The 13,000-nt window shown below is 45.8% G+C and overlaps 1 protein-coding gene across 12 annotated transcripts in view; it reads left to right on the top strand.

Annotated features, from left to right (window-relative positions):
• SORBS1 (sorbin and SH3 domain containing 1) overlaps positions 1–13,000 on the top strand; it is a 179,845-nt gene that overhangs the window by 78,550 nt on the left and 88,295 nt on the right. The gene's annotated exons all lie outside the window — the stretch shown is intronic.

Below are 13,000 nucleotides of genomic sequence, written 5' to 3'. Positions count from 1 at the left end.
GAATTCTTCTAACCATGATGTGGTCTCATAAATGGCAGTACTGTCTCAGGTTGAAAGTGTTGACTTGGATTAAATATGTAATAAACATTTACAAAGACATCAGTGCGAGTAGCTAGCTAGAATTTTATGCAGCACTGAGTAAGAAACAAGCAGAGTTTGATCTGGATGTCTAATGCCAGATAAGTTACTCATGTGCTTCTTTCAGATTTGAATACTTCTTGTTCTTAAAAAGGGAAAAATGGAGCAATGTCACCTCAGAACCATTTTATAAATCACTGTCTTAGCCTTACAGCAGCATCCTTCCTCTCTTGTGAAATTCTGCAACCATATTTGACTGTTCTGCCTGCGCTATCCTAGACGTCTTTGCTGCTCTTGTCAAGCACATGGCTTAGTTGTCTCTTGGCACCAATTTGTAATCTGCCATAACTTTTGTCACTGACTTTTTTTTATTTTTTTTTAAATGATAAGTCTGAAGAGTTTATAGTTCACTTGAGTATCTGTGGAGTGTCCTCATCTCTCAGATATTTAATGACCATATTAGGGAAGCTCTGGAAGCCCAGGGAGTCTGGTTTATAGAATTAGTTCTGAAAGTTTAGTATGCTTACAGAGTTTGAAAAACAGCTTTACTTGATGGCTTGCGTTTTATGCAAAGCTGTAAACAAGAAGAGAGTAATCAAAGACTGGCTGGTTCACAGATATGAATACTTTAATAATATCTCACAGGAAATACAAGAAAAGCCCAGTTATCCAGGTTCACAGATAGCATCTGCTCTGGTGAGTGACCTCTCGGAGTAGGTACAAAGTTGACCTATGGGTTGTGTTGCTCTGCTAACCTTTCACCATCCCGAGTGACACGTCTAACATGTGAGGGGCCAACATACCAGCGGGGGATGAGGAAGCGTTGATGTTCTTAGTGCTCTTCTTGGAGACAGAGACATTCTGAGAGATGTTCTGCACAACCTGCATAGGTGTACTCCGTTCCTAACTGGATTACCATTATATCTCACATTCCATGGGATATTTATCAATGAAGTGTGTCTGCCTCTGCATTCGGATAGAATCTCAGTGAATAGGACTTCCAATGCAGTAACGAGGCTGTTGTGGTTAATCTGTTATGAGGTATGTGGATTTTTGAATAGTACCAGGATCTTCCTGTACTATTTTGATATTTGTTTTCACCTGAGCCTTTGGTAATGTTTTTCAAGCTGATTTTCTGTAGCCACAAAGGCAGCTGCCGTTCTTAAATATTCATATGGTTCTTCAATCTTTTTAAAAAAACAAACAAACCAAAAAGAAAACAAAAAAAAGAAGCAAACAAAAAAGAAATAGGCCTTTAAGGATGGCTATACCTACTCTGCAAGGTGATGGAGCCATTACAGCTCTTCTGCAGTGGAAGCCCAGTGCCTGCTTTTGCAGAAAACGCAGGTAGTTATTGGCTCTGGTTGATGATGCTGACAGCCTGGGCCTTCAGAGGTGATAAATAGGGTCCCTAAGGGCAAGTCAGTCTTCAGGAATGTGAGAAGTAAACACTGCGTAGGCCTCATGTATATTTACAGTAGCAATACCCACATGAACACTTAATTGATCCCGCCTGAGGACCTGGTGCAGCCTGCCTGTGCCCAGGAGCACAGTGCTGTCCAGCTCAGCACGGCTCGGCATGGCCCTGCACCGGCCAGAGCAGGCATTCCCAGAACGTGCTGCTTTGTTTTTTCAGTTGAAACCTAAAATTTCTGGTTTCTGTGTGAGCTACAGCAGCTCAGACTTTGCAGAAAAACCCAGCTATTGTGGGAATCGAGGTCGAAGCGCATGAGCCGGCACAGCTCTGCACCTTCTGCATTCGGTCGGTGTTTGACTTGCAGCTGGTTGGTGTCCCCTAGGGGTGACCCTCCTGCCAGGTGGGATAGAATTCTAATTCATGCCTGCTGCAGAGTAAACTGTGAAAGGAGCTGGACCCAAGGAGAGCCACTGCTTCTTATGCCTCTTCTTGCTGAGCTTGACACCTCACTCCCATTTCTCAAGTCCTGGCTGACCCAGGCACATCCTCCCGCAGGGGAGGACAGAACTTCCCAGCAAACACGTTCATGGAAGACAGATGGGAAAGCGGTGTCTTCTGCAAGGTTCAGCTCTCCCCTACTCTTGAGCTTCTGGGATTACTGGACACGCTAGTCTTCAGCACTAAGAAACTGCAGAAAACCTCTGGTTTCATTCAGGTTTGGCTCTTCCTAGCCCCACTGGACACCTGGCAGGAGGTGGCAGCAGTCCCAGGCGTTTGCTGCTCCAGGCAGAAGTGACTGAGTGCTGCTGGGGGATCCTTGACCAAGCACAGCATCATCCTGCCCCCAGCACCCAGAGCGCTCCTGTGATGATCAAAGGGAGGCAGTGGCCCCTGAGAAATGTCACCAAGTATTTAGAGAATCATTCTGCTTGGCAGCATTTCAGCTTCTTATGTTATGACTCTCCCCTCCCTTGTCCTTTGATACTGTAGGCCTTTGTGTCAAAATAGGATCTGTGTTTCCCAAGAGAGGATGCCCGGAGGATGGTGGCAAATCAGATGTTGTATGTTCATGGTATTGCTACTTCAGATGTTCCTGACTCAGCATGTGGGTTCTGTCATCCCCATCGTGTGTGGTCGTCCCCCCTCCCCACCCCAATGAAGCAATCTCATATAAAGACTCATGAGGGGGTTTTGTTTGTTACATAAGAATATACATTAAAATGACCTTTATTTGTCTTGTGGTTCTCATCCTTTCTGGTTCTTCAAGTTTTTCTCTTCACCATGACTGTCAGTAACTCCCTGTTTTTATTTTGGGGTTGTTTTTTTATTTCTTTTAGATGAAAGCTGAGATTCTCATGCAATCTTTTGTTCCCATCAGGTGAGGCTTTATGAAAACATCACACATTGTAACAGCTGACAGCACCATACTAAATGTGCAGCACCCAAGGGTGTATCAAACTGGGAGGTGGCACTTTGTGCTGTGCCCATTCTTAACTGACTGGGAGATTTTATATAGTTTTGAGCAGCTCTTTAAGTGATTGTGGGTGATTCTGGATGGGTTTAAGCTTCAAGAATTCCCCGGGAAATTTTTTGTTAAAGACTGAATGTTATTACTTGACTAGAGCTATGTGAGAAGACTTCAGTGTTTTTGCAGTGACATTTTGGAACTATTTCAGTTACTGGAACAGTGGATGTTAAAAATCTCAGCCATATTTCAGCACCAGGCCTTTGTTGAAGACAGGGTGGCTTTTATGAGAACAGCATCTCTGTCAAATTTTGTGCATTTTGTGGTGGTCTGAGTATGAAGACCAAAGATGGAGGTCTTTTGGTGCTTGTCTTCATTCATAGGAGCAGGCTGAGTCACAGCTGGGGCAGACTTTAGAGGAAGAAGGACTCTTGAGCTGAAGCAAGTAACATGCTGCTGTGCTCGTTAGCTTTCCAGCTCATTAGAGGAATAGAAATACCAGTTGTCGTACCAGGCAAAACTGAAGGCTTGCTCACTGCTATCTGTGCAATCCAAAACTTTTTGAGAGCTTGACCCAGTGCTCCCCGTGGTTTGTGCACCCATTACACACAAGCCCATGTAAGGGCCAAATAGGAATTTTACAGCCTTTGTAATTCCGACAGTGTCTCAGAAAGGGCAGACCCTGCCTGAAGGCACAAATATGGGGCTGCAAATGGGCGAGAGGTGCCTTTGGGCTGATTGTTCTTGTAACTCTTCATGTTGCTGTAGGTATTATTTATGTTGATATAATTGTCTAATCCTTTTTGAAAACTCGTAAAGCTATTTCCCTACAGTATTCCCTCCTTGCCCTGTGGTAATAAATTCCTTGGGCTGATTTTATGCCACCTTTTAAAAATTATTTTTATAAAAGAACATCTATTACATTTACTGCCTTTTTATAGCGTGGAGCAGGATAAATCAGCACATCCCAATCTCACTTCACAATTATTCATTCATCGCTTCACTCCCAGCCTGAAATCAATCAGCTTTTCTTCTTTGCTTCCATCTTTACCAACTAAATATTCCTCTAATCTTTTCTTGTAACCTCAGTATATGTTTGCCATTTTTAGTCTCTTAAGCATTGATTAGATTCAGTTGTCTAATCTTACAGGGTTCTTCAGTATTATTTAATTATACGTTGGTTAACAAGTCAGATTTTCTGGGCGGCTGCTCCGAGAGTCTGCCTGATTCTTCTATGGCTGTTGCCTGGAGCATTATGAATCCCAATCCAGGTAATTATGTGCTCCCCATGACTTTTAACAGCTTCCATATACCTGCTCCAGGGCTGTTACTGCCATTACTCCCTTCCTGTGCTTAAGGCAAACAGGAATTGTCTGAAATCCTATTTGTGGGGCTCTACCACCATAGGCAGAGTGCTGCCCCGTCCAGCAGCAGCCACTGCAGCCTTGAAACTGCCTCCTGTGTTCCCCACTCAGCATCCCTTAGCAGCACCCTGCAGCGCAGGAGCTGTAACCCGGTGTGCTCTGGCCCAGGCTCTGACCTTCTGAGAGCTGCTCTGTAATCGGTTTTAGACTCCTGGAATGGCCGCCTAAGCAGGAGGTGTTTTGTAGTAGGTTGTTTTCACCTACTTTAAGGATGCCTTACTATTAGTGTAACCACAGTCATACCTGACGTAACTTTGCCAGCTGCTTTGTCGCTTGCAGTGTTCAGACACGAGGTACAGAGTTGAAAGGGAATCTCAGGAGAATTCTTCTCATGGTGATTACAATCAATTGTCTTTTCTTCTGTTGTGTATAAAGACATCAGAACAACATGAGGTTTAAGAAAGTATGAAACATGAATTTGGCTTTCAGAACAGGAACCCTTTCACTTTTCCTGTAGTCCTGCTCGAGAGCCTTAGCGTTCGTCCTCTGTTTTGCCAAGAACAGATCATGTTTTCTGGGCCTGACTAATTTCTGAATTAAAAGAGCAACAAAGAGAAGAAGAACTCAATTTTTAAAGTCTCAGTGGAATAATAAAATGGGCACGTATGCAAACACGTGTGTGTGTGTAAGCACATGCACGCATGGACAGGGACAGAAGCTGGCAGTGTGACCTGCTGCCATGAGACACGCTTGCAGTTTCTCCGCAACATGGAGCCCACGTACAGGGAAAGCAGAAGGGTGTTTCACATCAGTTACTGTGCGGCTCATGGGTGGTATGCCTGTATTGGCTTTTCTGTGAGCTGACAGTGACCCCATGCAGTGCATGGTTCCTTTTCTCATTTCCATCTGTTCAGCGTTTCAGTTTCTCAAATCACTGGAAGCCTGCTATTGATTTTCAGACGTGCCCTATGTTTGCCATAGCTTTTATACAGTGACCTCATACTGCCAGAAAACAGGATTTCAAGACACTTTCAGCCCAACACGTACCCTTAAATGAATGGGAGATGTTTGCAAATCATTACAATCTATTTACAACCCTCTGGGAATGCCTGAGCTGAAAGAGAATCACCACCACCTTGGTGGTTATTGATCCCTGCAGCATAGATCTTTCCTTTCATGGGATAATTCAGCCACTTTACTCTTTGTTCTCTACGTTTTGGTTCACGATCATCTCCCTTGATACACACACAGCAGCACCAAATTGTAGCAGTTGTGCCTGCCTTTGGCCAGCGCACTGTGATTTCACTCGCAGGCAGCGCCGGCGCTGCTGTCAGTCAGGGGATGCTGCTCTGGCAGTGGTACCTCTGCCTGACATGCTCTGCTGCTCCTGCAAGCTACAGCCAAGCCCTCTGTGTGCCATGCCGCTGTTCCTTTTCTCATTTCCATCTGTTTGTCGTTCCGCGCTTTCTTGAATAATGGTGGAGATGCAGCGATTGCTTTTGAGATGTGTCAGAAGCTTGTCGTAAGCATTTTGTTTCCTTTAATAGCTCCCTTTGCCAGGCAGTGCCGTTGGAGGATACAGTGAGGGGAATTGACAACTTATTCCAGCTGTTCTGCTGAAGCTAATGCCAGTGGCTCTGCTGCGTGTTTCCCCGCTCGTTGTCCGCATTGATTCTCTATTATTCTTGGCAGAAATTCTGAGGCCCGTTATTGCAGCCACTGAAAATTAAGGAGGCTTTGTCACTTGAAGCGCTAGAACAAGAGAGGTTTTATCATTAGGGAGATGAGGAAAATAAGTGCTTGCACTTTAAAGGGTTATTGATACAAAATCTAAGACGAGAAGCTTACTCCTGTTCTGTGTTTTGCATGCTTCACCATTGCTATGTTCATTGAGGTAAAATTAATTACCATAGTTGTTAGCTGTGAAAAATGGTATTCACCGTGAAGTTAACTCATGTGGCTGGATTTAAAGCCCCAGCTTTATTTACAGCCACTTCGTGTTTGCCTCAAGCTGTGATAAAGATCTTACACCTTAGGGCTCCAAGTGATTTGCAGAGAGCTCAGGTAGAAATAAAATACTGTCCTGCTTGCATCGCCTTCCTGAAATGCCCTGGGAGGGTGCAAGGGGCAGAGCCACCGACTGCCGTGGTCTCATCCTTGTACAAGTCCTTTGTGAGCCACGCCGCGCAGGCTGGAGAAATCCTGCATTGCCTTCTCTTTCTCTCCCTCCTTCCCTGCTGCGGTGACTTATTTTTCCTTGGTACTTTCATAGTTCTCAGCCTTTTTGAACCAAACGTGGTGAGCGTGACCTCAGTGAGATTTTGTTGCGGTATTTTTCCCCTCTCCCTGGAATGAGGGGCTATTGTTTCCTCCTAGAGAAGTGTGATCAGCGCAGGGCCTGGAGGCCAAGCCACTATGTGTTTGACCCCTTGCCTTGGTCACTGACCCACATTTCATTCAGATACTTTGGTAAATAGTGGCACTCCTTATGTCTTTAAGATTTATGTAACAGACGGGGGAAGATTAGAATTGGAGGTATCTCTTACTATTCCGGGGCCTGGGCTGCCTGCCAGTTTTACTTCTTGAGAAGCAAGTGTTTGGTTTTGTGAGTATGAAGCGTGTGACTCATTCTCCTCCTTGACATGCTTTAATACATGTACTGAGTGGTGATTTCCATGAGGATGCACTGAGGCTCTGCTTGAGCTGACAGCGCTTGGTGCACTTTAATCTCACATGTGGAAAGAGGAAATGAGTTAATCTGCGGTTAAATATAGAGGTGATGAAAGAGGTGGGAAGGGGAGGGGTTGACTCTAATCTCACTTAGGTTGGGGTCAGTCGAGAGTAACCTCTGAATCTGGACGGTGTTACTCTGGGGTAAGTTGTATCTCACCTCTGGGGAGCTGACAGTATTAGCTAATGGAAAATGGCAACCAAGTGAGAACGTGCCCCGAGCTTTGGCATCGCTGCAGTGCTGGTCTTTCTGTCCACCCTCTACATCAGGGGTCCTCAAACCTACGGCCTGTGGGCTGGATATGGCCCCCCAGGGTCCTCAATCCGGCCCCTGGTATTTACAGAACCACCACCACCACCCCCTGCTGGGGGTTGGGTGGGGGGGGGGAAACCAAGCAGCCGCAGATGACATCCTGCCACTTAATCCGCGCGCTGGCTCCCTGTTTAAAAAGTTTGAGGACCCCTGCTCTACATGCTGGTAACACCTTCCCCCTGACTCCCCTTCCAAGAGGTAACTGATGGGTTGTAGGGGTAAGCGACTGCACATTGCTGAAATTACACCTTACAGACTGAATCCAAGAGGGTATCGATATTCACCTACAAGATTGGCTCTCTGTGATTGTCGTGAAGATGTACCATGACTTTGTTCCTTGATTTTGCAGTGTATATTTGTTTTCTGTTTATTCCTGTCCTCAGCTTTGAGCTGGGATGCAGAAGAATTGAGAAACCAGGATACCTCCTCTGCAGGTATCCCCTTCTCTTCTCCCTTCGTGTGCAGATGTGTTCTTATACTCCGTGTCAGACTGAGAGCTGCCACCAACCGTTCTCGCCACCTTCCTGTGTGCCTATGTAGGTTTTGGGGGAAGGCTGCATTATCGTACACCTTACTGGTATATATTAGCTGCTTTGGAGCAGTTTTTCTCTGCAACGACCTGCTGGTATGCTGCCTGCTGGTATGCCCAACCAGGAGGATAGCCACACTGGAGCAAAGAGGGGGTGCGTTGCTCCCAGCTAGCACTGCTACCTGCACCATGAAGGTCTGCGTTGCCTGCACTGTGTTGGAGGAGGTGAAATGGATTTTGCTGATTTCGTTGGGCTGGTAAAAGCAGACTTTCAGGCATGGGCTGAACAAACCTGCAAGAGGAATTTCAGCAGCAGCCAAGAGTTGCCTCTTCTGAGAAGGCAGCTAGAGCTGATCTCTTATGTGCTGGCAGTGTTTTCTCAACAGAGCTGAACCCAAGTAGTCCGTGTAAGGAATTTGCATTTGGAGATCGCATACTATACGGGTCATCTTAGTTGAGCAGTGGGTGGGGAAAGACACTAGCTTATATAAGCTCACTAAGATGAAAGATTTGTCGGTGAGAAGAGTTCATTTTTATATTGGAGAAAATCTAAACCAGCTTTTAGAGCTCAGGATCTACCCTGGAATGTACTTGTGCCTGCTTTGTTGACTTCACTGAGAACCACATGCTTTTGCAGGATTTGGCCTTGCGTGTAGATTAGCAACAGCATCACGTTTGTCTTCACTCTCCCTGCTGGCCCAAAGCAATATTCTGTGAGTCATTCCAGACCATGGACACAGGCTGAACTCTGGCCATCTGTCCCTAAGCAGTCCATATAGCATACAAACGGTTTGTTAAAATCTAATACGCTGTCCAAAGGCCAATAACATTAGATATGGATTATCAATGACAGGCTGATTCTCAGTATTATCATTAATTGTAATTGCCAAAAACGTTACCAGAGTCTGATCTTTGCTGCGCTAGTGGAAGATGGCTTTTTGTTGTATTTGGTACTTAGTAAGCTAGAACTCACAAGATGGAGTGGCTCAGAGAAGACATTTGTAAAAGATCCATTGATAGCTCCTCTTATCTGAATCACAAGTCTTACAAATTCCAGAGTGGAAGAACACAACCATATCTGGGACCAAAGGCAAGCATCAACTTAGCAAACAGTTGCCCGGGCTGAAGACAGGGAAGCCTTGTCCTGCCTTCCACACTGCTGCTTATTGCTGTACCGATACTGATGGTTGACTTCACTTAGAGCTTTGCCAGCTGAAGGGTGCATGTGAGCACTGTCTGATCAGCATTGAGAAAATAATGAGCTTCATTTATCTCCACTGGTTGTTCAGTTTAGCTTGGTGGATTCAGCCTTCTGTGGATTCTGGAGTGCTCACATGGACACTTCTGCTACCAGTGCCATGCAGGGAGTAGTAACTTCCAGCAGGTGGGATGGTGACAAGCAGTTTTCAGTGGGAACACCTTCAAAAGATGGGTGTCAATTTCCAGCCTTAGAGGCAGTATAGACCAGTGAAAAGAGCATTGTGCTAGGAAAACAGGAGCCACAGTTTGTTCCTGGCACTGATCCTGGTGTTGTGTGATCAGGTCAAATCACTTCTCATCCATGCATCTGTTTGCCCTTCATCTGTCTCATCCATTTAAGCTCCTTGGGAAAAGGGGCTGTCTGTTCTTATGCGGACAATGGCAAAATAATAATATTTTTATCCTGCTAGTCTTACAGAGCTGCTTAAAGTTGTTGTTTTCTAAATGGCCTTTAGGTCTGAGTATTATTGGTTGGTTTTTTTCCTTTCTAACCCTTTGCTTTTCCATTGCAAAGCTGACCCCACACTGATGTGTTTGATTATGTTTTCATTGCCATTGTGCTTACTTTGATTTTGCAGCTCGGTGCCCAAACGCAGGGCGCTGTACAAACAACATGATGAAGTCAAGCAGGGTCAGCCCCTTGCTCTTTTTACCATAAAAACAATATGAAACTCCTATGTTTCTTTTGCTTGGCACCTCCAGTTCTTGAGCTTGAGGCTGTGTGTGTGTGCGCTGCCCTCCCATCGTGTTCAGGTGTGAGATCGCTTGGACAGTGTTTTCCATTGCTGCCTGTGGAGGCACTGGAAGCTGTGCTGTCTGCTGGGTTGTGTGTGAGATCAAGCTGTGAAGTGTGGAAAATTAATGCGAGAATAGCAGCGTGCTGAGCTGATGTCCATGTCTACAGTGGGTTAGCTGTGACTAGGTGTCATTACCAGGGCTCACAGATGTACGCAGTGACTTTTCTTGCTGGATCATCCCTGGCCACTGCCTGTGACAAGGAATTTTCTCCAGTTTCTCACCTCTCCTTTTTGCTTTTGGCAGCATTCCTTTCTCCATGGGGATGCGGTTTGAACGTGGCCTGTGTCCAACCCTTTTAAGAAGTGCCAGGTTACTGGCTGTTGATCTGAGAAAGGGAGAAGGAGCCGGACAGCTTGATTCTGCACTACCATCGTGTTGTCAGCCACTGCCTCAGCCTGCTGTGTGAACAGGGCAGCCAGAAACACATGTAAAAATGGGGACCTTGGTACTTTTGTACTTGAGGCTCATCCCTATCTTGTTCCTGCTAGTCCCTTCCTGTGTCACTCTGAAAAGCCCCTTACAGCAGGTTTGCATGTGGGGACAGACTGAGGCTGTAACTTGGATGCATCAGAACTACACAAACTGCAGTTTGCCCTAAGCCACAGGGATTGATTTGACTGATGATCTGAGCACTCTGAACTCAAGGAGTGTTTAGTTAGGGAAACCCCTACTTAAAAACAAACAAACCAGCCAAGCCACTCACCTGTTACGCCGCTGCATTCATTCAAAGTCTCTGGGTAGGAGCACTGGTCCAGTTTTATGCTGCTTTTTGTAGCTGGCTGAGCAGTTGGGTCGCTGTCGGGGCGGTGCAGGCTGCTTGGGCAGGAAGCCTCCAAGTACCTTTTGCATCATTCAGTGGAACCTCCTTCTGCAGACTTTCCTGTTGCAGTGGAAATCAAACTCTCAGCAGCAGATAAAGCCAGAACACAACTGAAGACTAACAATTAAAATTAAAAAAACATTGAAAACTTTTTGGCAGTGTCCTTCCTCTCTGACACTGTCAGCTGCCCTAATTCTGCTGCCACCGGCAGGAAGGGACATTTTGTCACTAACAGCAGTGGGTGTAGAATTTGTCCGAACTGAATTCTTCTGTGAATCCTGCATTGATTTTTCAACAGAAATAGCTTTTTATGGTCCTCCAGGAGCTAGCATAGGGCATATTTCCAAGGGGAATGTTTGAATGTTTAGCTGTCTCGTCTAGATTGGGGCACAGACCAGCCGTAACCTGTATTCATATTCCGTGTCCTGCTGCGCTCCCCGGCTCAGTGCCAGGTTAGAGCCCTAGCTGCAACAGCTCTCGGCACCAGAGGAGTTCCTATCAGTTGCTTTTTCTGTCATTTACTCTCTCCTCCCCCTCTCAGCCTAACTCTTAGTCCTTGTGATAAGTAATGAGTTCTGTGCTTTGGGCAGCTTTTGGTAGCTGGGACTCTGGCCAGCTTCTGCCTTTTGCCCACTCACAAGGACAGGGCAGGTTGGGAAAGCAAAGAAACTGCAGTTAATGCCAGGGCAGCTCCTTGTGCTGCAGCGAAACCAGGGCTTGACCTTGTCGCTGGAACATTAACTCTCTCTTAGTGCGTACTCCGGACAACTTTACAGGAAATTTTCTGGCTGGTACTATCAACAAACCTTTCTAATGGGTGTCCTTTCACTGATCCCTTCCTACTTGTTGGAGACAGACAAACTACTAGACCGTCCTAGACAGAAAACTCTAATTTGTTGCAACTTTGTGTTTTCCTAGGACTGTTGCAGTTTTATTGAAAAACTAGCCTGGTTCTTCTAGGCTCGTTGTCTGGGTTGTTAGCAGGTCTTGCAAGAAGTCTGGAGGCTTGTAAAAGCATTGCATTATTGGAGCTCTGTGAGCACGTCCCGTGGTGGCTCCCAGGCAGGTCCCTGATCCTCTATCAGAGTTTTTACCTTTGAGCATCACCTTCTGTTTTCTCCGTGTGGTGTTTATGCCCCACCTGCACTGTCATGAGGACATCTACCTGGTGGGGCTTATTGGCTGACAGACTTGTGGTACCGGGCCCTTGGAGGTTCTGGTCTCGTGGTGCTTGTTGAGGGGAATGTGACTCCACTCCCCTCAGAGCTTAAGGAAAACACACACGAGGGTTTGTTCAGTCATCCAGCGTAGGTGCAAAACCTTGCTAGGTCGTCTCCTCAAGTTCTTTGTGAAGTTGTTGAATACAGAGAAGTACGAGGAAGGCAGTATTAGGGAGAGGCTGGGTTGCCCTCTGGAAGAACCCCTTTCTCCACTCAGTGTGGAAGAAGCTTAGGGTGACCGGCTCGCTAGTTCAGCCTGATAAATGACATGATTAAAGTTGAGGAGTGTTAATACGTACCTTATAAATCAAACACCAAAGACATCTCACTGAAGCCAGGCTGCTGTTAATGCTATTGAATGAAACAATAAAGCTGCACAGCCATCTAGCAAAGCAATGTCAAATCTAACCCTTTAGACTTAATATCGGACTGTTAACCTTTGGACTTAATATTGAGTTAAATCATCATGTTTAGTAACCGTCAATGAATGCAAAAAAAAAAAAAAATAAAAAAAATTGCTCTCTCTGGATTCTGCCTTTGTGGCTGGCTGTCTAGCCATGTACCCTAACCAAGGAATTTGTCCAAGGACAACCTGATGTATGTTTCTTGGTACATGCCTACTACCTGCCCTTCCTTCTAAGAGTTTTGATTCCAGGTCACGAGGAAGTTACGTTTTGTGGTGGTTGCTGCCCCTGGCTCCCAGCCCAGGCTCTGCATAGCACTAGTCTGTTTGTGCATCAGGGATAGCTGCATAAGATCTGTATTTGCTTCTTTTTTTCTGCTTTTTGCAAACCTAATACTAATCAAAATACTAAATTAAGCTGAAATCAGCAATCATTGACATTAGTGACCAGACTGTAGGTTGTAGGGAGGTGTGCTGTTCAGCTGGCCTTGCTGCTTGGCGGGGAATCTCTAGCAGAAAGGCAGGAAAACGGATGTGGTTTCAGCCTTCCCTGGAGACAACCGTAACGGCCAGTTCTCACATCGGGGATGCTAGGATGCGGGT

This window comes from Falco biarmicus, chromosome 9, assembly GCF_023638135.1.
Source record: "Falco biarmicus isolate bFalBia1 chromosome 9, bFalBia1.pri, whole genome shotgun sequence".
Taxonomy (NCBI): domain Eukaryota; kingdom Metazoa; phylum Chordata; class Aves; order Falconiformes; family Falconidae; genus Falco; species Falco biarmicus.
Note: the sequence above shows the minus strand (reverse complement) of the source record. Positions and strands in the feature narration are given on the sequence as shown.